This window comes from Hemicordylus capensis, chromosome 4, assembly GCF_027244095.1.
Source record: "Hemicordylus capensis ecotype Gifberg chromosome 4, rHemCap1.1.pri, whole genome shotgun sequence".
In the NCBI taxonomy this organism is placed as follows: domain Eukaryota; kingdom Metazoa; phylum Chordata; class Lepidosauria; order Squamata; family Cordylidae; genus Hemicordylus; species Hemicordylus capensis.
Window position 1 is genome coordinate 214,788,776 of NC_069660.1, and position 25,774 is coordinate 214,814,549.

At 40.8% G+C, this 25,774-nt stretch overlaps 1 protein-coding gene across 15 annotated transcripts in view; it reads left to right on the forward strand.

Annotated features, from left to right (window-relative positions):
• The window catches only part of ATXN1 (ataxin 1), a 360,243-nt gene that overhangs the window by 243,441 nt on the left and 91,028 nt on the right, over positions 1 to 25,774 (forward strand). The window contains exon 1 of one of the 15 annotated variants that reach the window (XM_053246309.1): positions 13,534 to 13,579. The exons of the other annotated variants lie outside the window; for them this stretch is intronic. The gene's annotated coding sequence lies outside the window, so the exon portion shown is untranslated. Of the gene's footprint in view, positions 1 to 13,533; positions 13,580 to 25,774 lie in introns of those variants that run through there. 15 annotated transcript variants of the gene reach the window in all.

Sequence of the window (25,774 nt, forward strand, 5' to 3'; positions counted from 1 at the left end):
AGTCATTGTAGTTCATAGGAGGAAGGCTATCAGGAAATGCATATGAAAATGTGTAAGAACATCACCCAGCTCACCAAGGTAATAAATAAGTTTTGTTTTTTGTTTTGCTACGGCGCACACTGTGGTGGTTTCCGGATTTCAGAGCATTTTGGATGTCTGGATAAAGGATACTCAATCTATACTCTACTCATCGTTTCCGCATTGGCTCCCTTTGTATATAGAACGCTGAATCTACTTTTATGGGAATGCATGCAATAGTAGATGTCAGAACAGTATATAAAACGTTTCACACCATTCCTGGGGAATTAAATAATATATTTCACAACTACGTTGAGATAGTAGCTGACTAATTCTGGGAATGTTTCCATCTGTAGTAGTGTGGGGGATAGGGACCCTATGTTTGGCAGACTAGCTATTAAAACATCCTGGTTTCTTACTGTGAGAGATATTTTATGTGCTTCAGAATTTGATTCAGAATGAATGAGGGGCAGTGTGAAACTGAATCTGTAGTTTTCTCAATATAAGAATTTAGTAACACATTAAAAAAACAAAACAAAACAAAACACCCTGCATTCTTGTTCCTAGTCTCTTTCATATTATTTCCTGTTTCTTTTAGCCCTGTATTGTTTTCAGTTTGGAGCATGTTCACACTGTAGATGCAAGCTTCTTTAAAAAGACCCCCTTTTCCTAGGGAACCATGATAATTCTAGTTTGGATCATTTAGGAATACCCAGAATTCTTTGAGGGTGGCTATTTGTGGTATAAAACTGATATAATTCTGTAGTGTAGACAGGACCCTAATTTTTAGCTGGCCCAGTCACTGAGCACTTCCTCATAGTTCTGGTGTTATGTTGCTTTCTGGCCTGCCTGACAGTGCTCACAACACTCCCTTTCTTTGGAGTATTCCCACTTCTTCATATACTCCCTATTTCACTAATGCTGCATTGGCAACAACTGTAGATCTCCATGGAGAGCATGGCAAAAATCTTTATGCAGTAACAAGTCATGAAAAGAATGTGTTAATTAGCATGTTATAGAGGCATTCTGAATGCAGGAAGCATTCCTGTCTTGGTCCTTGAGAATGACATGTTGTGGGTCTCTTGGGAGAACTGTCGACTCTTTACAGCATCAAGCTGCAGAATGAATGGAAAGTTTTGACACAGTTTAAAGTTCTGAATAAGTCTGCTTCTAAACTTGTTTGCATCTGTTTACAGCTTACTTCATGCCTTTTCTTTTTCTTCTTCTTTTTTAATAGAACTGTAGGCTGCTGACAGAGAAAGACGTCCATATGTCTCTGTTCATGTAAGCAACTCTCTTCTGAGTGCTACCTCATATTTTTAGGAACGAGGCAGAAAGAGCAGGAATTGCAATTATTTGAAAAACGCACTCTCTGAAAAGGCAATGATTTATTCCCAGGCATTATTCTTGATTAAGAGCCACAGACAGCTGCTGCTTTCTTTTAAATAGGCATAGCTCTGTAGGCATACTGTACATCAGGGTTCAGGAGACTAATATATGTCTGCCAAAATCACAAGTATTTAGCACCAAATGAATAATTACTCAGAAGGTCTTATATCCTGATTTCTGTTTTGTGTCGTGTGCTTCCAGTACAGAACTGAGGTTTCCAGGTTTTGTTGTTGTTGTGAGCCTCCCCAAGGCAGCTGTTTTGAGCTTTACCTTAAGATGTAACCTGGGGTGGCTGGTGGTCTCTGGAACTGGGGGCAGTTGGCAAGGCAGGTTTTGGTCCCTGAAAAATCATGTCATCATTTACGTTTACATTTATATCCAATGGACTGGCGTCTCTTGGATATAACCTAAAGCACAACCAAGATTATTTTGCATGCAAAGGTATTTTTTCCTTCGAGGTAAAGATGGGACTAAAAGAATATGTGGAAAGGGAATAGTTAGCTTCTTGCTTGCATTGCTCTGTTGGCTTCAGTGCCATCAATCAACGGAACAGGCAAAGAGAGAGACAGCTGTTCATGTTACACACATTTGGGATATCAGTGAGGTGGTAGGGACATGCTTTGCCTCTTAGCCAAGAAGTAACTGAAAACTGTATCAGGAGACTGGCAGAATGGAACTTCTGGTTCCCCTAGGAACTGTTCATTGTAGATGTATAGGTGTAGCTGAGAAAATACTCTGAAACAAGTTTACTTTCCCACTGCTCTAAATATCATTAAAATGAATTTCAGTCATAAATGTGTTTATCTTGCAGTAAGCCGCCCCATGGAGGTTGGTGGGACATACTTCAAGTAATCATGGTTATAATCGGCTTGTCAATCTTAATTTTGGCAGAACCTTAATACTCAACAGTAGTTTAAACAACCAACATGAAAACTTGTAGAGATTTAGTTTCATATTGAGTATGTTTTCTATGTTACTTTTAAAAAGTTATGGATACAAATTGTTTTCAACATATTTGCCTGTTGTACATTAGAGTTTTAATTTTTGTTGTAATGAAAATATATGGATGCACCTTTGGAAGTTTTACCCTTGCTATACAATGCATGAAAATGTGGCATTGGAAAGGTTACACATGTAGCTCTTGTGGAGAGAAGATATCTAGAGCCTTGTTGTTTTTTTCTGTACAGGTATGAATCCCGAGTGTACCTTTGCATTTTGTAAGAAATATGGGCCATGGCCTTACATGCATAAGACAAGGCTATTTTTTGAATGTTTTTCTAGTATTGTACAGTTTGCAAAGTGACAGTGATGGGAGTTGTAGTCCAACAACATCTGAGGACTCAAGGTTGAGAATCCCTGCTCTAGTTGAAGAAGACCTTTTTATTTTCCCAGGGCTTTTAGTTTTTTAGTTGTAATGCTTACTTTATGCTGTTTTCTGTGCTTCTAAGTTATATGGCTATTATTTATGGATTCTGAAAACTCTTTTTTTCTTGTTAGCCACTCTGAGAATCCTTTTTTGATTGAAAGGTGGGATACTGAATGCTTACAATATATAAAAGTTCAAGTGGATTCTAATCTGCTTCTGATTCATATGTTGTTCTCGGGCGGGGAGGAGAATTGTGCACTCATGAATTCAGCATTCTAGTGAAGCCAAAGGGGCTAGTTCAGGGAATTTGAGAGGCAGCAGCAAGAAAATGTTCAGATAGGTGGAATACAATACCAGCAAAACACTCTAATTTTCTCAGCTTGCTGTGCTGGGCTTCTATCCAAAATATGTTAATATCACTGATGTGTTAGTGAGAAGGATTCATAGTCCATGGAATAGTAGAAATACTATTCTGTTGAGAATAACATACTTGCTACAATCAATTCCAGGTCTCTTTCCAGCCTTTAAAATACAAGACTGCAACTGTACACCTTGGGTGGAGATGACAGATGATCTCATGCACACTTGATGGTGTTGGTGCATTCCTTTAGAATGAGGCTTATGTTTCTGGTTGTGTCAGGTGTGGTGCTTGGAGTTACAGGTGCTGATAATGTTTCAGAGAGATCCAGTGGCACAGAGGTCATGAGGGAGCCAGAGAAGAAGGAAACAGTTACCTTGATTGTTCTTGGCTCCTTTCTCTGTTAGCATGTAGGAGCAAAAAAGGCAGAATGGCTTCTATACATGTATCTCTGTTTTCATCCTCACTTTTGTTTTAAGCATTTAAGGAAATGCCATTTTTCTCAGTTGTCTAGAATAGATTCTTCAGGCCACTTTTCAATAATTAAACGACCTTTCTTGCCAGCAAGGTTTACTTAAATCAGTCATCATTCACAAGTTCTGGGCAATAAACCATATTCTGACATCAGTTGACAGCTCTTATTTTTAGAACTCTAAATTCTGTTTTTAATATTGACACGTTTACAACAGAGCAGGAACAATTCCAAACTATTTTGTGTCTGTTCACTCTGTTTCACACACATAGGTAAGTCTTGTGTTTAAGCTACCAGGAATCTAGTCTTGTGCGCTATTGATATATGTATGTTGTCATGTTGCTGATTCGAACATGCCAAAACACAACTCAAAGCTCTGTCATCTTGTTGCTTACTGCAGCGTCTTCTGCTCTATCCTCCCACTCTTGGGCAGCTTCCAGTCAAGTCAAAATAAGGTGTTCTTTGATTATTGCTACCTTGACATCATCTCCTTTCCCCCATTGTGCTATTGCTCATAGTTTGAGAGGGTAAATGGTGGAAATTTTTCAGTCTAAATGCATGAAGTGCAGGCATTGCAGAAAGCTCATTATTTCCATAACAAACTATGCTCTCAGAGCTGCAGAATAACATTTCATCTCAAGAATTTGTAAAGCGTTCTTAACCCTGTTGGCTTTTCTCAAGGCTCAGGCCTTTCCCCCGATAACGTCTTCTATACAGTTTGAGTATCCCTTATCCGGACATCCAAAATCCAGAATGCTCCAAAATCTGGACACCGTGCCAGCAGCGGTAGGAGCAGCAGTAAGTGGCGACTGTGGGTGTTCTCACTGTGAATGTGTAGCTCTGCGGCTTTTCAGGCTGTGCTTGGAGCTCACTGGCGGGTGCCACCGACCTGGGCGCAAGAGGTCCGGTCGCTACCGGACCCAGAATGTTGGGGGCAATATGCTAAATCATTGTAAACTGCTTAGAGAGCTCCGGCTATAGAGCGGTATATAAATGTAAGTGATATTGCTATTGCTACTGGGCCCTTTAACATGTTCTGCCTTCCACTCCCTCTGCCACTGCCCACTACCACTGGGGAGGAGAGCTTTATTATTCACTCTGTGTGGTCCACATGGAGACCACAAAGTGCAGGCACTGCTGCTACCATTACCACCCCGGGTTACCCAAAGCATGCTGGGGCTTGTAGTCCTGGTGATGGTGGAAAGTCCCCCTCTTCTTTTACTGGGCTTCCGGCCCCTGAAACTAAAACTTTCCAAAATCTGGAAAAGTCCAAAATCCAGAACACTTCTGGTCCCAAGCAGTCCGGATAAGAGATACTCAGCCTGTACATGTATCTCTGTTTTCATCCTCAGTTTTGTTTTAAGCACCACGGTGGAAACAAATGTTCCCAGTTTCCTGTTCTCATTTCTAACTTTAAGGTACCTTTCTACACTTCCAGCAGTGGACATACCAAAAGCTCCTTGATTCTCTTCCCTACATCCACATATTGTGAAGTATTCCAATTATAACAACCACCCACAAACCCTATTTCTGTAGTGTATTGTTCTGCACTGTGTGAGCTTGTTCCATTGTATCGTTAGCCTTTTGGTTCAGAATAATTTGCTTAGCACAATTTTCCTACTGTTTTCAACTGTATGTTGCAGTCCTAGAGAACAATAACAATGCTATTTGTGGTATAGTATTATCTCAAGTTTTGTAATATATTTTAAGGAGCCTCTATTGGCCTTAAAAACTGTACTTCAAGCCAACTTATTGACAAGCAAAGAGAGCCATGTGATGAGAGTCTACTAAGTGAGACTTGGTTCATGTGTAACATTGATCCTACTTAATTTTAATCTGGTTGTGTTTTCTTAACCCAGTTATTTTAATGCCAACAAATGAACTCTCCAAAGCTCTCTGCCTTCTATGTTGTAATCAGGCATCTACAAATCCACTTGCCAGCTTTCCAGTGGTGAGTGCCACCAGCCCTCTGCCAAACAGGAAAATTCAGCATCATACAGATTTTCTTACTGGAGGTCTCATTTCTGCTGCCATTTTTGAGAAGGTAAGAAGCAGCAGGAATCCTTTTTGAGCAGTAGGAGAGGGCTCTTACTGTTTTTTCCACCTCCATATCCCAGTGCAAATGACAGAAGACCCTTTTTTCCTCCTAAGCCCTCTGTTGTGCCTGAAAAGGATCTGCAGGAAGAGAGGGGATTGGTGGCAATGACAAATATTGGCTGGCTAGTGAGCTAAGCCTAAATGTATGGATCCCTAGTTATAATGCAATCTACATTTTTTCAAGGAGCCCTTGGATGCTATCCTACACCACTCTCCTGCCCCTTAACCAGGGTTAACAGAACCTGATCCAGTGAACCAGGTTTAACACATTTCCGGATTTAGAGTCCAATTACAAAGTGGTTCTCAAACTAGATTCATGTAGCATTGTTCAGATGTAACGTCCAGTCTGGTTTACAGAAAAGAAACTGAGCTTCAGTGTTAGCACTGGACTGAGCCAGAGTAAGCACAAAGGGTGTGTGAGAGCTGCTCCTGAATTTTCCAGTGCTTATAGCTTTGATTCATAGACATTTATATTGGCCTATAACCACTGATAATATATTTTGGGAGAGATTTTTGAACAGTTATGAAATAACAAGCTTTAAGAAACTCATTCAAAGTGCAGCTAAGTGACATGTGAGCTCCAGCCTAAAGTAAAAACTAAATGTTTGCAACTAGTTTGCATATTTTAGTTAGATGCTATGACTATACTTTCATTTCCTTTACATGAGCTTAGTGGATGCTAAGCCACATCTGAAGCACACGTTTCACTGTAACATTCTGATATTGTTAACGGAAACAGGATCCCCACCAGAGTTGATTCCAAGGTTACTAGCAGAAATCCAGAACAGATCTCAGAACAGACAGTGAAGACAAATGGTATGTTGGGCACGAATATGTAGTTTTAGATTATAAAAGGCAGAGAGATTGTTTCCACACAGGTTAGAGTCTGACTTAGCTCAAGTTCTAGTTCAGTTGCAGAAGGTGCTTTGGCTCAGTGCCCAGCTGCATATCTGTGCCTTATTTAAAGGGACTGTACCCTGTGGATTCTCTGGAATTGTAGGCAATATTCAGGTTTCAAGTGTGGGAGGGTGGTTATCTGCAGCAGGAATCAGAAATTCCTTGATTATTATTATATCTAAGGAGTCCAGATGATAGAGGAAATTGAATTTCTCTAAACCCTTCTTTCCTATGAAGATCACTATCTGTCTATCTTTAGTCACTGAAGTTGTTGACTCCTGGGTAATTGTGAGGTCTTTATTATTTGGTGTGCCAGTCTTGAAGTCCCCATCAGTTGCTAATTGTTTGGAATATGTTTTGTCATTTGAGGGCTGGATCCTGAAATATTCCTTTTTCTTTCATCATAGACTATCCTAATAGTACTTTTACCTAGTATAGCACCTAAAATAATCCTTCTTTGTGTGAAAATTACTCCTCTGCCTCTTATCTTGTCTTTTCAGTGAGAGATGGGAGAAAATTACTACCAAAAATTACTTTCCAACACTTACTCAGTTATTTAGCAACAATTCCTAATAGTGGCTGGCATCCTAACTAATGAAGCAGATGCATGCCAGGAAGATGCACGAGCACTATGGAGAGCTTTCTCAGATGTGTGAAGAGTGAAAGGGACAATTTTCTCTAATTCTTGCTTCCCCCAGAAATGCCCTGTGCCACCTGAAAATATGTTCCCAAGTGTTACACAGCCCTCAGGGACATATTTTTGGGTGGGAAGGGCATGTCTGAGGGAAGCAAGGACCAGAGAGTCACTCTCCACCCTCCACACTATTGTACTCTAGAAGCTGTCTTAGGAGAGGAGAGCTGGTCTTGTGGTAGCAAGCATGACTTGTCCCCTTAGCTAAGCAGGATCTGCCCTGGTTGCATATGAAAGGGAGACTAGAAGTGTGAGCACTGTAAGGCATTCCCCTCGGAATGGAGCCACTCTGGGAAGAGCAAGAAGGTTCCAAGTTCCCTCTCTGGCATTTCCAAGATATGGCTGGGAGAGATTCCTGCCTGGAACTTTGGAGAAGCTGCTACTAGTCTGTGAAGACAATACTGAGCTAGATAGACCAATTCTTTGACTCAGCATATGGCAGCTTCCTATGTTCCTAAGGTTGGATATGTCTTCCTAGTGTGCCTCTGCTACGTTAAGATGTCAGCTAGTGACTGAAACAGTGCTTGGAAAAGCTGGTTTCCTGAGTGATAGTAGCATAAGTTCTTGATCAAATAGAGAACAGTAGATAGATGTCAGGAAAGTGCCCAAATTGTATATAGTCATCAGATGTTTATCTCTTATTTTTGCCTACTGTAGACTGAAATTGAACTTATAAGAATATTTTATTTATTTTATTTATTCGATTTCTATACCACCCTTCCAAAAATGGCTCATGGCGGTTCACACAGAGAAATAACAAATAAATAAGATAAACAAAATGGATCCCTGTCCCCAAAGGGCTCACGAAACGTAAGACAGACACCAGCAACAGTCACTGGAAGTACTGTGCTGGGGGTGGATAGGGCCAGTTACTCTCCCCCTGCTAAATAAAGAGAATCACCACATTAAAAGGTGCCTCTTTGCCAAGTTAGCAGGGCTAACTTGCCAAGTTATCTTAATATCTGAAATCTTTGCACTATATTTGGTTTTTGTTCTTCTAGATCTCCTCCCCTAACTTTCTTTGGCCTTCTTACATTTGTCATGTTCAGTAGTGCCCCACCCTCTTGAACAACTACCCTGGGTTATATTCCTTGTTGAAAATAATCTCTAATCTCTGACCTATACCTGTTAATTTTTCTGCTATTAAAATAATCAGCCATCTTGTTCCTGGAAGAATTCCAGTTTCTCAGAGCTCAGTAATTTCTTACTAAAACACAGCCTTTACTTTCAGTCTTCACTTCAGCCTTAGGCACACAGGATGTTTTGAAAATTATGATGCCTGTTAGTCATGTGAACATTTAGCCTTTGGTTCTGAGTGGCATTTATATAAATGCATAAGTGTTGTCCTGAACAGAGATACTTTCCTCTTCCGGAATCTGAGTTGCTGCAATAATAATTGTTTTCAAGGTAAAGGATGGTGCAAAACTCTACTTTAGATTACTCTTAGCAGTAGTCAATATTTCAAGTCCTATCTCATCATTGCTTTAGGGAAGACTTTTTTACTATCCTGAACTGTTTATATCAACCCATTTGATTGATTGATTAAGTGCTGTCAAGTTGGTGTCAATTCTTAGCGACCACATAGATTCTCTCCAGGATGATCTGTCTTCAACTTGGCCTTTAAGGTCTCTCAGTGGTGCATTCATTGCTGTCATACTCAAGTCCATCCACCTTGCTTCTGGTTGTTCTCTTCTTCATAAGAACATAGGAATCTCCCTTATACTGAGAGTCTATTGGTCCATCTAGCTCAGTATTATCTACACAGACTGGCAGTGGCTTCTCCAAGGTTACAGGCAGGAGAATCTGGGACCTTCATGCAAGCATGCAGATGCTCTTCCCAGAGCAACCCCATCCCCTAAGGGGAATATCTCACAGTGTTCACATGTAGTCTCCCATTCAAATGGAAACCAGGGCAGACCATGCTTAGCTAAGGCACCATTAATGCTTGCTACCACAAGACTCTATCCTCCCTATCTCTTTCCTTCAACTTTCCCCAGCATTATGGACTCCTCAAGGGAGCTGGTTTTTCACATAATGTGTCCGAAGTATCATAGCTTGAGCCTGGTCATTTGTGCCTCGAGTGAAAATTCTGGATTGATTTGTTTTATGATCCATTTGTTTATTTTCCTGGCTGTCCATGGTATCCTCAAAATTCTTCTTCAGCACCAAAGTTCAAAAGTGTCAATACTTTTTCTCTCTTGCTTCTTCAAAGTCCAGCTTTTGCATCCATAGAGTGTCATGGGAAAAACCACTGTCCGAATGATTCTAATCTTTGTAGGCACAGACACGTCACAGCATCTAAATATCCTTTCCAAAGCCTTCATTGCAAACCTACCAAGTGCTAATCTGCAATGTATTTCTTGATTGCTGGATCCTTTACTGTTGATAGTCGATCCTAAAAGGCAGAATACTGCCCATTTAGGAAGTGCAGAATAATGAGGTATGTTTGATGATGCCATTTAGAGTATATTTACCCAGATTGCATATTTTCTGTCGGTGCTATTTTTTGCGCATATTACCAGCACATCTGTATGTGGGATGGGCTATGTCTCTCCACAGAATTTAAACGTGCCATTTATAGTCACAATCTCTTGTTTTAGGCCCCACCTAACCCTAGGCAGTAAAAGTCCTGAGATCCATTCCGGTATCCTTTCCTTTATCCTTAAAAGAAGCATTCCATGAGAAACTATATAAATATTATGATATCTATGATGACCCAACTGAAGTCCTCATTGACATAGCAGCATGAGCTCAGTAACTCTACTTTGCCCAGACTAGCTCAGAAGGATCAAAATCTAAAAAGTCTGGCAAAAGAAGGAAGTTTTGGCAGTGAATATGCACAGAGTAGGTACTCAGCCCAAGTAAAAGCTGCAGCAAAGCTGTGGAAAATCCCTCGATTTCTGGACGAGGATCGGGATGGCTTCAAAAGAGACAAGGTGGGAGCAGGAGGGAGAGATTGTGAAGATAGGGCTGACAGCCTGTGGGGGCTAATGATCACACTGAAAGACCAGACAGCAAGTTAAAGGTAGCCAGAGAACAGTACAATGCACTGCTGGGCTTCTGCAACTGCAAGCAGGACCATGAAACTGGGATTTCTCAAGATAAGAGAATAAAAGGCTTGATCATTATGATCCAGGATGATCCTTTCCAGATTCTTTTACTGGAAGGGCCCATATACAACATTTTTCATGGCAGGTCTCAGTAAAATGATCCCAGATAGGCAGTATGGAAATGTGTCTCTGAGTGGGACTGTGGGTATTATAGCAGCTGCAGCCAGTAGGATTAGGGTTGCCAACATTGCGTTGACTCAATTTGGGATGGGGACTTGAGGGAGGCCAGAAGCGTAGTCACCTAGGAGTGGGGCTTCTCAGTTAGCCTGCACAGAAGCCTAAAATCGGCCGGTCTGCCTCATTTGGAGGAAGGCAGGGCTCGAGGAAGGCAGTCTTTCACCACCTTCTCTCCAAGTCCAAAAGACTGCCCCTCCTTCAGTCGGCTCGGTCAGTGTCGTTCACTCACTGGTGAGTGCTTTGGTTTCAGTTCAGCACGCATGGCGCGCGCCGGCCTCATCCCTCCCTCCCTCCCAGAAAGCCTACCCCTGCCGCAGCCAGAGAGCAGCTCAGCAGCAACCATTCATATTATTTTGTTTGGCAGGTGGAAGAGCTCTCACCCACTCCCACTCCACGTCCCACTCCGCCGTCACTCAGTGGCAGCTTTAAAAGTTAAAAATTTATTTTTTTTAAAGTGGTTAAAAGTGGGAAAAATTGCATCCCAAATGGGACAAACACTTTCCCCTGCATAATGCAGGACTGTTGACAACCAGCCTGGACAACTATAGACCTGTGTCTAACCTTCCCTTTTGGGGCAAGGTGATGGAGCGTGTGGTGGCGTCCCAGCTGCAGAGGGTCTTGGATGATACGGATTATCTGGACCCTTTTCAATCTGGCTTCCGCCCCGGGTATGGGACTGAGACTGCCTTGGTCGCTCTAGTGGATGATCTACGCCGGGAACTAGACAGGGGGAGTGTGTCCCTGTTGGTTCTGCTGGACCTCTCGGCGGCGTTCGATACCATCGACCATGGTATCCTTCTGGGCCGCCTCTCGAGTATGGGAATCGGAGGCACTGCATTGCAGTGGTTCCGGTCCTTTCTTGAGGGGAGGGTCCAGAAGGTGGTGCTGGGGGATTACTGCTTGGCCCCGTGGCCGTTGGCCTGTGGGGTCCCGCAGGGTTCGGTCTTGTCCCCCATGCTGTTTAACATCTACATGAAGCCGCTGGGAGAGGTCATCCAGGGATTTGGACTGAGTTGTCAGCAATATGCGGATGACACTCAGCTCTATCTCTCCTTGTCATCTGATCCTAGGGAGGCGGTGGATGTCCTGAACCGGGGGCTGGAGGCCGTGATGGGTTAATGTGGGCTAACAAACTGAAATTTAATCCGGATAAGATGGAGGTACTGTTGGTCAGTAGGAGAGCCAATCGGGATGAGGAGATTTTACTGGTTCTGGATGGGGTTGCACTCCCCTTGAAGGAGCAAGTACGCAGCTTGGGGGTACTACTGGACCCGGCTCTGCTTTTGGAAGCTCAGGTGGAGGCGGTGGCCAGGGGTGCCTTCGCATGGCTTCGGCTGGTGCGCCAGCTGCGTCCCTTTCTCGAGAAGGCAGATCTGGCCACGGTTACCCACGCCTTAGTCACGTCGCGGCTGGATTACTGTAAAGCACTCTACGTGGGGCTGCCCTTGAAGAATATCTGGAAACTGCAGCTAGTGCAAAATGCGGCAGCGAGGGTTTTATCCGGAGCTGCCCGTTGGGAACATATCACCCCCATTTTGAAAGAACTGCACTGGCTACCAGTTCGTTTCCGGGTCCAATTCAAGGTGCTGGTTTTGACCTTTAAAGCCCTAAATGGTTTGGGCCCGGGGTATTTGAGGGACCATCTGCTCCCAAGGGTTGCTGCCCGCTTGACGAGGACATCTGAGGGGGCCCTGCTCCGGGTGCCGACAATGAGAGAGGCCCGGCTGTCGTACACTCGGGACAGGGCCTTCTCTGTTGCTGCCCCCAGACTCTGGAATGCTCTCCCAGTGGCCATTCGTTCCTCGGACTCCATCACAGCTTTTAGAAAGCTTGTAAAGACTTGGCTTTTTACCCAGGCTTTTACATAATCGTTTTTACTGCTGCTTCTGGGTGTTTTTATCTGATGTATTGTTTTATGCCTGTTTTTATATGTTTTTATACTTTTAGCATGATGTTTTTATTGTGTTTTTATTGTATGTTTCTAACTTTTGTAAACCTCCTTGGGGCTATCTTTTAACGAAAGGTGGTATATAAATGCAAAAATAAATAAATACATACATACATACATACATACATACATACCCTGAGTAGGATACACAAGTGCCTTGTGCTTTCAATGGTTGTGAAGTTGTTTCAATGTCCAAAGGGGAACTTGCACAGGAAAGATCTGCAAACTTTGGCACATCCAGCTTACAAATCTTTCCTGTGTAAGTTCTTCTTTGGCCATTACTGTAGCTGCTCAACAGCCAGAAGTGCAAGGCATTTGCAGATCTGGCTGTTTTTTCTCTTTAGAGAGAATTGTCTAGAGCAGATGATAGCTGTGAAGGTGCTTGACAGTGACCTGACAGGGCTTTAGGATCAGCACTAGTTACATGATCATATTAAAGATAGCAAATGGAACATGCTGAGTTACGATCGTCCCCATCTCTGGCTATTTTTTAAAAAACATTTGAAAACCTTTTTTTTAACCCAAGCCTTCTCAGGTTTTTAATTAAAAATACTGTTTGTTAATTTTATGGTTTTTGAATTATTGTATTGTTTTAACTTTTATATATGTGTTATATGTTGCATTGTTTTAATTTTTATATATGTTTTAATTGTTAGCCGCCCAGAGACATATGTTTGGGCGGGATATAAATTTAATTAATAAATAAATAAACATGTGGATTTGTCTCCAACAAGTTTAGGTCATATGGCAACAAAAGTCTGTAGGCGGAACTCTCCTGCAAAAGTGTTGGTCTAAATAACTGTCAAATCTTGTTATTCCCATGTGAAGAATATTACCTCTAGCATTTCTTGTTCACATAATCTGGCTTCCTGATTCTTATCATCTGATTTCGATATCACACTCTTTGGAGAGAGCAGCACTGAAACACCAGGAGATAACTTCCGTGTTTGTTTGTTCATTTAAGTTAAAGCAACTGTCTTTTCCTGAAGTTCTAACTACAGTGCAGAGACATCTGGTGGCCAATCTACATGATTGCAAATGAATCTCAAAAATACTGTAAGTTTACAACTCTGCAATCCTGCACATGATGATGGGAGTAGGAGTTGGGGGAAATCATGATTGTAGTGCTTAATCCCTATTCCTTCCATGTGTCCAATATGCACATTTTGGCCATAGGATTTGCATTGGGGTGTACGCAATTATGCCAATTGGGTGATTCGAACCTTTGTACATTGGGGTCTACAAATGTAGACCTTTCTGCAGATGATATGATCAACATACAGATGTTTGGTGCATGCAGGAAGGAGGGCTACTTATGTGACTGCAGTATGTTCTGCAGTAAATCAATAGGAAGGACAAAGAAATCCCTACATTTGTTATCAAGGCAAAGAGTTAGGTTATTATATGCCTTGATAGTGAGTTATGATATTGGAATAGCTTTTGCATATGCTGAAGTCTTCATCTAGCCGAATGGAAAGATTGCAAAGTCCCAGCTATGGATAGTGCAAACTGGTCATGGGTGGAAGGAACTTCAGATAAATAGTGGCCTCTGGACAGCTAGGGATATGCACAAAATGGACTTTGGGTTTTGTTTCGAGCTTGAGACAAAACGGGCAATGCTTGGAAAGTTTCATTGAAACAGCGGCCAAGCTTGAAATGAAATGAAACAAATTCGAAATGTTTCAAGTGTTTTGAGTGTTTCGAGCGCCATTTTGAAGGGCTGTTTTTCTGGGAAGAGCTGGTCTATTGATTGGGGTTGGCAGATAGACTAGGCCTTTTCCCTGGACTTAGCATGTCGGTCCACCTCAGAGAACTGATCTACCCACTGCTTGAGGTGGGTAAACCAGGCCTCTGCCCCAGACTAAGTATGTTGGCCAACCTCAGAGGACTGGTCTTTCCAGTAGACCAGTCCTCTAAGGTAGGCTGACATGCTAAGCCCAGGTAGAGGCCTGGTCTACTCTCTGAGTCTGGCCAACGTGCTAAGTCTGGAGAGGAAGCCTGGTCCACTCACCGACCCCAATCAGTAGACCATTTTACCCAGAAAAAACAGGCCTCCAAAATGGTGCTTGAAACGTTTCAATTTGAAACAGGGTCATTTTGTTTTGCGTTTGAAACAGGTCGCTTATTTTTAGGGCATTTTGTTTTGAGCTTTGAACACTTGAATTGGCCCATTTTGAGCTTGAAGTGTTTCAAAATGTTTTGCACATCTCTATGGACACCTTTTAAGAGTTCAAACATTTATTATTGTAATGATCAGCCTGTGGTCAGCCCCTCCTTTCCCCTAAAGAGTGAACCGGAAGTGAACCCTGTCCTGACTGACAGGCTGGTAAAGTCCAGGAATCAGGACATCAGGTGGGTGGGGCCTAGGGGACCATGAGGAGGAAGAGAAAGTTTCCTTTGTTCAGTTGAAGCTGAGTTGGGCTTGCAACTGGATATGTGGCCATGGAAATGGCTGCAGAAAGGAGGACTGCAGATCTTGGAAGATAGGACTGCAGGGGCTTGAATTCTCAATCCTGGAGTTTGGGGTGAGTTCAAGGGAGAAGGAAGCCGGGGCTTTTTGGCTTCTGGAAGAGTTTAGCCTAGGGAATAGTTTATTAGTCAGTATACATTAGACTTTTATTTTGCTTTTGTGTGCTCTGTATATCCTTGCAACTGGTCTAGGACTGTGTACCTGTAACATAACTAAACTGTAACGTAACAACAGTCTGTGCCCAAAAGCATGATGTCAGTGTCATTGACCCTTTAGGGAACAGTGACCATAGTGCGAATCAAATTCAACATTCATGTGGGGAGAGAATAACCAAAGAAGTCTAACACAGACTCTTTGAATTTCAGAAGATGCAACTGCTCCAAAATGAGGAGTATGGTGAAAAGAAAGCTGAAAGGGAAAATCAGGAGAGTCACTTCGCTCCAGAATGCATGGAGTTTACTCAAAACCATAATACTAGAAGCCCAGTTAGATTGTATACCCAAAAGGAGGAAAGGTACCACTAAGTCAGTTTTTGTTTTTGTTTTTAACTAATGTTTTAATGTTGTTTTTTATTTTGTTTTAAACCACCCAGAGACAGTAAGTTTTGGGCGGTATAAAAATATGTTAAATAAATAAATAAAGTCCAGGAGGATGCCAGCATGGCTCACAGGTAACATCAGGGAAGTAATAAAAAGGAAGAAGACTTCCTTCTGAAATTGGAAGGCCTATCCAAATGAAGAGAACAGAAAGGAACACAAACTCTGGCAACAGAAATGCTAGGTGACAATAAGGGAGGCAAAAAGAGAGTTTAAGGAACATTTAGCTAAAAGTATCAAGGGGAACAACAACAAAAATTCTTGAAATAGATCAGATGCAGGAAACCTGCCAGGGAGGCGGTTGGACCATTGGATAATGAGGGAGTGAAAGGGATTATTAAGGAGGATATGGAGGTTGCAGAGAAGCTATATGAGTTCTTTGCATCTGTCTTCATGGCAGAGGATACTGAGCAGCTACCTGTTCCTGAAACAGGCTTTTCAGGGATGGCGGCTAAAGAACTGAGTCAGATAGAAGTGACAAGAGTTGATGTTTTATTTGAAAATAAAGTAAAGTTTGGGGGGAGAAGCCTTTGTTCTGATAGCATGGAGGGGATGATTCAGCATTTTTCTTCCCCTCATGTGGGTTTGCTCGAAGACAAAGACTTGGTAAATCTGCTACAATGATGAACAAGGGATTATCCATTTTTGAAAGAAATTAAAAGCCCACAGCCCCTATGATAAACTTAATGGCTGACTTCCAGATGAGCGCTGTGCTGGTACAACAGTGCTGACTACTAGATTAAGCTGCACTGTCATACAATGGGTAATGGTGGGAAGGGTGATTTTTGATCATCTTCCCTCTGAAGTTCACTGCACATCATTAAAATATGTCCCCGAGGGTTACACAACCAGTATTCTCTCTCTTTTTTAAAATCTGTGAGCGGAATGAGTTTTGTTCTAGGCAGCAGTATCAAGGCAGTGTGTGCACACATGCATTCAGAGCGGGACCTTCCTGATTCAACCTGGGTGGGATCTAAAATTAACTGAGTGGACATAAAAAATGTGTGAGCGTGCACACACATGACCACCTTAGAGGGAGCACTGTACACAATCCTCAGGGATATATTTCCATAATGCACAGTGCATTTCAGAGAGAAGGAAATAATGGAAAATGACTCCTCCTTCTGCTTGCACAAAGGCACAGCCTTCGTCTGTAACCCATCACTGTTTGTACTAGGGCAGTGCTTGTCTAGAGGTCAGTCACTGTGTTGTACACTAATCAAAGTTACTAGTTCTCATTTTTAGACATGGCTTTGGATGCCATTATAAGAAATTTTCTTAAACGAGCATGAAAAATTTGTTATGGTTGAGACAACAAATATATATATATTCATTTATTCATTGGGATCAACATGACAACAGTGATCTATATCAAGATTCTAATAGTAATTATGAAGATTCTTTGTTCTCCCTGGTGTTACCTAGCCATGGGTTGGTTGGTTGCTGAACCTGACCCTTTGGTATTTATACTTACTATATGAGCCCATCTCATTGCTTATGACAGTACGGCAGAGTATAGAATCAGCAATTAGGCCAGAAATATAGATGTCCTCCAGCTCCTACCCTTCTCTAAATCACTTCCTTCAGCCCTGCTAACCCTGTATGGTTGCATCTGGCTCATGGCTGGGTAACCAACAGCCAGCTATTCCACACAAGTAATGTGTTGCAAGGCATTTTGAAATATAGGCGTGACCATTGAGAGGTCTCTTCTATTTTAAAATTAGAGCATGGAGAACAGTGTTAGTACTTCTAGATCAGGGATAGGCAACCTTTGGCACTCCAGTTGTTATTGAACTACAACTCCCATCATAGGCCCTATCCACCCCCAGCACAGTACCTCCAGTGACTGTTGCTGGTGTCTATCTTATGTTTCTTTTTAGATTGTGAACCTTCTGGGGACAGGGATCCATCTTATTTATTTATTATTTCTCTGTGTAAACCGCCCTGAGCCATTTTTGGAAGGGTGGTATAGAAATCGAATCAGTCATCATCATCATCATCCCCAGCCACAATGTATTGTAGCTGGGCATCATGGGAATTGTAGTTCAACAACAGCTGGAGTACCAAAGATTGCCAACTCCTGTTCTAGAGGAATGTCTGAGCAGTGTATCTGTTGGAAGGCCTTTTAAATGTGTTCACCTTTTCTTATACAAAAAGGGAACCTAACTTGTTTATCTATTCTTTTATGTCTCTTTTAATCCTGTTGTTTGTTAAAAACTCCTCTTGACAGAGTAGCATTGGGAGTTATTTCCTCTGAGACTTTTCTGGTTTCCAGATTTATTGCCCTATGTCATGTGCAACAGAATTCTCTGGCTTTTATAGCTACAATCAGGAGTTTCCTGTTGAGACATGATGAAGCATTATGTTTGTGGCACTTCTTAGCTGTAAGTTTCAGCATACATCGTGCTAACCTTGTCCTTTGCTAGAAGCTCAGAAGAAATATGGGAGAATGGTGTCGGCTATCCCTTATACTCCTGCAGTCCTCGCCCCCCATGGCATTTTGTACTGGATGCCAATTTAGATCTGAAGTTGTAAAATATGCCTGTTCTAGAAAACTGACTATATTAAGAATGACTTGGTAAGATTAACTAGATGATTTGGGACAGTCTGAAATCATCCTTAAATTTTTTAAATGTTCAGTTTAGAGAGTTTATTGCATTGCTCTGTATCTTAAGTATATTTCAGATTTACATACTGTTGTACAATTTCCCTTCAGCAAATCTCTGCTCAGCAGGCATTCCTCTTGCAGCTAGTCAGACATCAGACATTATATTATTTTCAATCAAGTTATCGCAGTGTAAACCTTCAACTTGATAGGTTGAATACTTGCGGTTAGTACATGCTATAGTGGTGAAGGCATGGGAAAAAATTTGTTCTTCTCCAGACAACTGTCTGAGGTTAGTTCTCAACCACATATTCCTTGAAGTGCCAGCTAAAATTATGAGAGCATAAGTTAGAAATAGCCAGTTTTTGTTTTTAAAACTTGATTAAACTGCTATTGTCAATATAGGGATTTAAAATAAGCCGAAAGAAAATATTTTCAATATGAAAATAATAGAGCCTCATGCAAATTGCCTAATCTCACAAAACAAATTTGTTGTTGTTCCAATGATGTACGTGATGCTTTATGGCATCACAAAAAACAAATAGATCCCTTGTCTTAAGATGAGAACAATCCTGGGATAAAAGGAAGAGAGAGACAGCAGTGGAAGTGGGTTAGCAAGACATATGCAGATTGCATGCAAATACAGTTACATGTAATGTTAGCTTAAGCTTCATTAATGTGAGTAAAGTTAAACAGAGATTAATGGAGGGGATGTTCAGGAATAAATGCGTGCTTTTGAACAGCTTATATCTGAGAATATGTTAATCACTCACCCATCAAGGATCAACTCTTGATTCTGCTGAATAGACATCCAGCAAAATTGAGAGGTAATATTGTTTTCAACTCATATACTTCAAGCTGCCAGTGGATGAAGGGGACAATCCACAAAATTGTCTCTCCAAAAAAACCTTCTGCACATGCTAGTTGTCTATGTGCGGGGACTCTTTGCCACAGAGGTACATTCAAACATGCAAACCATCTCCCTATTGCTACTAGAATCTTGGCTCACATGTGATTTTGTTTTTGTTTTTCTGTTGGCATGAGCATTACTCCATCCTCACAGAGAGCAACAGGAGAGCACTTCATGTAGATGAGAGACAGCCTTAGCCTTCTCGCAGGAAGGAACTTGTTAGTGTCAACACACCGTAAGACCACAGTTTTCAAATCAGCTATATAAAACTTTAGAAGTAGCATATTTATAACTAGACATGAAATATAGTCCAGTAGTTCTGTTTTAGCACTCTCTTCTTCCACTGTTGAATGGGAGTTAGACAGCCATATGTGAGGTAAGGTGGAAAGAGGCCAGTGAATGCAATGTGATCTCTGGCTATATGGTAGGTAAATAGATATTACAGTGATTAACATCAATTATGCCCACTACTGACTGACTATAGTTTTCACTGAGGTAAAATAACACAGATTTAATTATTTAATTATTTTAAATAATAATTCTTCCATTTTTTAAAAAGAAAGTTGTATGTTTAAAAGTTGTATTTTTAAAAAGAAAGTTGTAAAGCTAGTTTATCATTCCCCGTCATGTTTCCGAGAATGCATACCAAACTTCAGTCTTACACTCATCAGCTGAAGCAGTTAGTAGTTCACTTCGAGAGAAACTAAGTTTATCTGTTGTGGTTAAATACTATGTAGATGTCCCTAAGGGATATAATTTCAACCATGAGCCAAGCCTTCCTCTGCACTCTTAGTGCAATGTCTAGTTATCCAGGAAACCATTTTAAATAGTCAAATTAGTCCTGTACCATATATGCAGTGTGAGTACATATCTAAATTTGGCTGTTTTATGGCGCATATCTGGTTGATTAGAAGTATTGTACATTGTGCTATAAAAGTGATTCCAAAAGAACAGGAATCAACTTTGCAGGTAGTTTTATCTGCAACATCTGGTTTTCTTGACAGCAAATGTGCAAATTGTGCACACAGTGGGAAGCCTCTTTTAATTATGTTGTCAGTGATGAGTTATTTGGGGATAGTGGGACTTTAAGGAGCTTCTGGCTTGGATTCAACTGGATGAATTTTTTGTAGCCTGTATTCTGAGGCTGAAAGCTCTGTGTGAAGGGTGCAGCCATTCTGTTCCATCTTTCACAGTTGTGGGATTATGTTCTATGATATACATTTTTTTTAAAGTAACGTGAACATGTAAGTAGTTCTAAAACACTCACTTTTCTGGCTGTAGCTATACATGGGAAAATTGCTTGGCTGGATAAAATATAAAGCTATATTGTAACTCTGTAGTTTTTTTTTAAAAAAATCCTACAACCTATCTTTTAAAATAAAGCTAAATACTATTTACATACATAAAATCCTTGAGCCTGACTTACAGAGGAGGTACTCTCAGAAGTCATTTTGAGAGGGATGTTTTGATGTTTTTTATAGTGAACTCAGAAGCTATAAAGCTCAGCAGTCAGCATGCTTGAATGTCAGCCAAGACACTAAACTGGCAGCCTTCCATTTTGCTATTGATATGAGTAAAATGTGTACTCATTGACTTGAGTCAGGGCATACAGCTTTACAAGAAAATGCTTCTGATTTTTTACGCTATAAGGGAGCGAGGGGAAGTGGGGTGTGTGTGTGTGTGTGTGTACACACATATGTACATATACACATGCATGGATACAAGGGAAACAGAAGCCATTCTTTGTGTTTCCTCCCCTTCCATAGACCAGTAGAGGTTCCATACTTAGACTGTCACCGCAAAGCTCTGTTTCCATTTGCAGAGAAAATTTGTTCATGTCTTCTAACTTTTTAACTATGAAACATTCCTTGTTTAAAGGGCCATAAATATCCCATACTAATAGAAAGTTGCAGGAAAATAAAACAAGTTGATGTTTTATATACAGGACTGCACACAACCAATTGAAAATTGTGCAGGATATGATACAACCAACTTTGCATTTCCTTTGAGTTTAATGGTGATATGTAAAACATTCATTTTGGCAGAATTGCCTCTTGGGATGATCTGTCCACTGGTGTCCTAACCTCACAGGGTCAATTTAACAAGTGTAACATTGTGATTTTCCATGCAGCTTCTCAGAATTACTAAGTAACATGCAGCAATAAATAGTGACAGAGGAAATCGATTTCTAAAGAAAATACATTCCATACCCCAAAGCAGTTTTACACAGATCTTCCATGCTGTCAGAGTTAAGCTGAATAGCTTTGTACTGCTGGGAGTTCCAAAATAAACCTAACTTCTATCACTGTTTTTCCCCTTTGGATTTCACTGTTCTAGAGTAAATAACAGAAAGTGGTACAACAGGGATGTCCCTAGTTTAAAACCTGCAGATTATTTGTGGCATGAATATATGGTTAACTATGTAATTAATTAGCCCAATGTTATTTGAAAAAAAGTAGAACTGCTATCACTCTCTTGCTATCATTTCAATCAAACATTTAAGTGTGTGAAGTGCCAGAACTCTTTAAAGCTTAAGAAATTGTGCTACAGCTTTTAAACCTTGTATACATTGATTAGATGCTGTGTCCACTTGAGATCTTACTTAACTGGCCATTTTATTAATTTATTTATATCTATGCAAACCACTTTGGGAACTTTTGTTGAAAAGTGGTATATAAATATTTGTCGTATTCATACTGCCTGTACTACTGTGTTGTTGTCCCTCATACAAACTAGAATGTTTTCAGATCAGCTTCTTTTGGAAACCTCTCTCCTCTCTTTCCTCTTACTATGTTCAATGTACAATATATAGTTTTTGGAACTGTGAATGCTTTTGTGATCCTCTATCAGCTTCGGTCCTAGGTTAAAATGTTTGAGTCAAATTTAATTAACTTTTGTAAGTGTGGGTGGAACACATTTGCTTTGGCAAGATTATGGGTTTGGGAAGATACATGTGTAATTGCCACAGACTTAAGTGAAAATCCTCTGCATTCATCTTGAGGGCAAACTATGCTCTTAATTTAACTGGATCACCTGATGAGATATTGGAAGTGTTTCCCTATTACAATTACCCACACAGAAAATCACAGCATTCTTGAAATGAATACTCCTATTGCCTAGTCATTTGTCAGGTGAACATCTTAGTAACAACTTGTAATTAGACAAACTAATCCTTTGGTATGAGGCAGCACCCTTGTTTCAGAAGTCTGCCCAGAAAGGGCATGTTTTGTGTTTTTAGAAATTTATTTTGTTTGAATTGCACCTAATTGCTGTTTGGTTTTATGTTCAATAAAGTCAGTAAAATAATAGCTTTATTGCAACCAACCAGTATTCATAATGCCGTATGTGAACGTTCAGGTTACATAGAATTCTTCCTCAGACTGTTGAAAAAGAATTTTTAAAGAGATGTTTTTGAGAGAGAGCATGCTGTTAAACCCTTTGTCTGCCGATTGCTTCAGCTTTAAGACAGAGTTTCACTGCCTTGCTGCTAATTGGTCATTTAAAAAAAAAAATTAGAAGTATTTTGGTAACAGATGTTCTTTTAAATAAGTTGTTAGATTGTACGGTAGACGGACTTATTACCAGAAATACTATAGTTGATGGTGTAGCATCTTAGTAGTGACAGTATAAGGAGGTTTTGTTAGCCTTGAGGTAATCCTTTAAAGTGTTATCTGCTGTGACAAGAAAAAATATCTGCCATTTCCTGGAAAATCCAAGCTGCATTTTGAGTTTACTTTTCAGATTCATTCAGATGACTGATAACTAGTAATAAGCAAACCCTTCTCCCCAGGCTCTCAGTATGCCCAATTAAAAAGAATTATTCTAAAATAATACTAAAATAATGTGTTTTTAATTCAACGCCCCACCCTTCCAAATTGGGTCTCATTCCTAATGATGCAGTCAGGAGCAGAATAGGGAGTGGGGTTAAATATTTTAACCAAATGCATAATTTTGTCTATATAAAAGAAAATATCTCCATATTAAAGTGGTATATTGAGAGCCAGTGCAGTGGCTAAAGTGTTGTGGTTGGATGTTGAGAAACCAGGGGTTCAAATACCTGGTCAACTATAATGTTCCCTGAGTGGCCCTGGACAATTAATTAAGTCAGCTCATGCATAGTTTTCCCTATCCTGGAGGTTCAGGAACATGTCTTGGCCTCATTGCACATTCTCCTTCCCTGTCCATTTTATGCACTGATTTTCTTCCTCCTTTCTTTGTTTGAACAATCAATAGTTTGTTTCTGAAATGGGGACTGTAACCATGGAGGCAAATAATAATTTATGCAAACCGTGGTTTGCCTGGGTTGGAGTAACAGCAAATTGGTTTGTGTTAAACAGAAAGTCAGGGAGGGATTCAGAAAACATCAAGGGAGAAACCATGAATCTGAACCTGACCCCTGGCCTGGTGGTATAAAACAATGGGGTCCTTCCCTAGACAGGGGTGCAATACTGACATGAAAGGCCCCATCGCTCATATATTTACACTTATTAAAGCAATGTTGAATTACGTGTATGGATTACACATAATCCATACACACTGGATTAATCCAGTGTGTATGGATTATGCATATTTTAAAGATGGTAAATTGGTAAAGATGTCACCTTGTAGTGAGGGCAGCGGGCCAGCAGAATGGCCCCAGGATTTATATTCATTGTCTTTGTACCTTCACTCCGCATAGTAAAGTACATCCCGCCATTGAATATTGCTGCTGGGAGAGGAGGAGATCAGAGAGAGATGAATCTGGCCAACTGCTGCTGGCTGAATGGAAGCAGCTAGCACATTTTTCTGGACAACAGTTTCTAAGTCACTCATTGTAGAACAGCCAGAGCAGTCTGAGCAGTGATAGCTCGGCATTTCAGTAGCAGTACAGGAACACAACCTTTCTTGATTTGTCACAGATATTATAAGTCATTCCCTACAGAGCTCAGTCTGAGAGTATTTCTGTTTTAGATTTTTATTTTCTTTACCTATTGTGTAAAATATTTATTTCATTTATTTAATAATGTGTTTGTTTGTGGTCATTGACCAACATACAACAGAATAAGAATAAAGAAACCAGTGCATAAGATATAGTACTGCCATGATTTTAAAGCCATGTTCTACAAGCAGAAGACTACAAATGCAGGCTTGGCTCACTAACAAGCCTCGATTTGTACTCACCACCAACCACCTTCCCTTCCCTAAGCCCTCAGGCATGCACAGAAAGGTTGGGGAACGGTGAGGGTTTCTTGTCATGTATGCTGTTTTTTTACCTTCTCTGGTGCAGTGGGGAAATGACTTGACTAGCAAGCCAGAGGTTGCCTGTTCGAGACTCCTCTGGTATGTTTCCCAGACAATGGGAAAAACCTATATCAGGCAGCAGCAATATAGGAAGAAGCTGAAAGGCACCATCTCATACTGCATGGGAGAAGGCAATAGTAAACCTCTCTTGTGTTCTACCAAAGACAACCACAGGGCTCTGTGATCACCAGGAGCCGACACCAACTCAACGGCACACTTTACTCTACTAAAGTGAAGGCCAGGAGCCAGGAAGAATTTACCACCAATAATCTGGGGAGTGGAAATGGGAACACCTACCTGGGGGATAGAAGGCATAATATTGGGAGCCTGCCACCAATGTAAAAACGGCTAGTTATTGCACTGCCTTGGCCTCATCTGCTTCATAGGATTGTTGTGAGGCTAAAATGGTGATCTCAATGCCTTGGCAGAAGACAAATGTAACAAATATCCAGAATGCTGCAAGGTATAATGCTGATACTTGCAAAGAGAAATAAAACAGAGGCATGATGATTCTCAAGAGGTTAGATAATAATTAGTTCATTCTGGAACCAATGCATATTATACGAGTATAATATATATAAAGTTGTGCTGTTGAGTTGGTGTTGACTCCTGGCGACCACAGGGCCATGTGGTTTTCTTTGGTAGAATACCGGAGGGGTTTACCATTGCCATCTCCCGCTCAGTATGAGATTATGCCTTTCAGCATCTTCCTATATCGCTGCTGCCTGATATAGGTGTTTCCCATAGTCTGGGAAAGATACCAGCGGAGATTCGAACCAGCAACCTCTTGCTCCCTAGGCAAGTTACTTTCCCGCTGTGCCATTAGTTGGCTACCTCTTTGCAACAGCATTTGAAAAAAATAATTTATGCTGTGTGATTACATCACAGTCCAGTTATTGTAATAGTGTGAAAACAACAAAAATTCAAACCTTTCCCCTTCCTTGTTTTAAGGGTGTAACACTAGATTATTAAGTGATTTGAAAGGTGTGTGACATCTGATGGAGTATGGGAACTTTTGTTTCTATCATTCTTCCATGTGAACAACATACCTTCTTTACATTTTGTCTATTACGTATTAAATCTTTATTATATGAATGAAGGACTTGTTTTGTAGCTATATCACCGAAACAAAGAAAGAACCAAAAAGCACAAAGCAGAACTGGAAATAGACTCTCTTACAGATTGCTCACTACCAGGAAGAGAGCTTTTCAGGTGGGGGTTGTAGAGAAAGATCCTATTGCAGTGGCTGGGTGAGATGTATGCAGCAGTGTACATAATCTCAGATATGCTTATTAGGCTATCAGCTCCATTAGAATCATCAAAGTCTCCTATAAGTAGGAATGGAAGGAACATTTGTTTGGTATGCTATACAAGTACTCAACTTCCTTAA